A 1891-nucleotide genomic window follows, 5' to 3' on the forward strand; every position below is an offset into this window, starting at 1 on the left:
TCTCTACTAAAAATACAAAAAAATTAGCCAGGCGTGGTGGCGGGCGCCTGTAGTCCCAGCTACTCGGCAGGCTAAGGCAGGAGAATGGTGTGAACCTGGGAGGCGGAGCTTGCAGTGAGCCGAGATTGCGCCACTGCACTCCAGCCTGGGCGACACAGTGAGACTCCGTCTCAGAAAAAAAATACAAAACTTAGCTGGACATAATGGCTGGTGCCTGTAATCCCAGCTACTCAGGAGGCTGAGGAAGGAGAATCACTTGAACCCGGTACGTGGAGGTTGCAGTGAGCCGAGATGGTGCCACTGCACTCCAGCCTGGGTGACAGAGCGAGACTCCCTCTTAAAAAATAAAATAAAATAATTAAAAATGTTTAAATATTAGTCTTTGGGGAGATTCTTCTCTGCCTCCTAACTTTGTGTAGCATCATCATGCAGTGTTCACCAGTACCCATGTTTCTCCTCTTCCCACCTCACAGCCGGACACCCCCAAGCTGGGACTGCAACTCATCTCTGGCAGGTCTTTAATGGGTGAAGTGTGTGTCACTTCCCAGTCCTGTCTCTATTCCCTGTGATCTCAAGAGAACGTCCGAAAGGCTCCCCAAGCCCCAAGAACTGATGACCACTAGATGGAAAGTGTAGAGGCCCCAGAACCCCCCGCCCCACCCCCAGCCACGTCCTTGACTTCAGAGATGCAGCGTTGCTGGTCACACAAACTAGCATAACCTGATCAAAGGAGCAGTACTTTTTTTTTTTGAGACGGAGTGTCGCTCTGTCGCCCAGGCTGGAGTGCAGTGGCCAGATCTCGGCTCACTGCAAGCTCTGCCTCCTGGGTTTACACCATTCTCCTGCCTCAGCCTCCTGAGTAGCTGGGACTACAGGCACCCACCACCTCGCCCGGCTAGTTTTTTGTATTTTTTAGTAGAGATAGGGTTTCACCGTGTTAGCCAGGATGGTCTTGATCTCCTGACCTCATGATCCACCCGTCTCGGCCTCCCAAAGTGCTGGGGTTACAGGCTTGAGCCACCGCGCCCAGCCAGGAGCAGTACTTTCATTATTTAAACTGCATTTTTAAAGACAGTAAGCCAGGTGCTGTGACTCAAATCTGTATGATCACCATGGGAGGCTGAGGTGGGAGGATGGCTTGAGCCCAGGAGGTCTAGGCTGCAATGAGTCATGATCAAACCACTGTACTCTTGCCTGGGTGACAGAGACTCCCATCTAAAACAAGTTATGTCCCCCTTGGTGAACTCTTCCCTAAACCCCAGTCAAATACTGAAAACCAGAAACAATGTTGTTGCCACTATTATGTTCATTATAAAAATGCAGGCCGGGCATGGTGGCTTACACCCGTAATCCCAGCATTTCGGGAGGCCAAGGCAGGCGGATCACCTGAGATCAGGAGTTGGAGACCAGCCTGACCAACATGGTGAAACCCCGTCTCTACTAAAAATACAAAAAAAATTAGCCAAGCTTGGTGGCAGGTGCCTGTAGTCCCAGCTACTTGGGAGGCTGAGGCACAAGAATTGTTTGAACCAGCCCAGAAGGCAGAGGTTGCAGTGAGTCGAGATCGTGCCACTGCACTCCATCCTGGACAACAGAGCCAGAAGGCCGGGTGTGGCGACTCATGCCTGTAATCCCAGCACTTTGGGAGGCCAAGGCAGGCGGATCATGAGGTCAGGAGATGGAGAGCATCCTGGCTAACATTGTGAAACCCCGTCTCTACTAAAAATACAAAAAAATTAGCTGGGCGTGGTGGCGGGCACCTGTAGTCCCAGCTACTCAGGATGCTGAGGCAGGAGAATGACATGAACCCGGGAGGCGGAGGTTGCAGTGAGCCGAGATCACGCCACTGCACTCCGGCCTGGGTGACAGAGTAAGACTCCATCTCAAAAAA

The sequence above is a fragment of the Mandrillus leucophaeus genome, unplaced genomic scaffold, assembly GCF_000951045.1.
Source record: "Mandrillus leucophaeus isolate KB7577 unplaced genomic scaffold, Mleu.le_1.0 Scaffold510, whole genome shotgun sequence".
NCBI classification, from domain to species: domain Eukaryota; kingdom Metazoa; phylum Chordata; class Mammalia; order Primates; family Cercopithecidae; genus Mandrillus; species Mandrillus leucophaeus.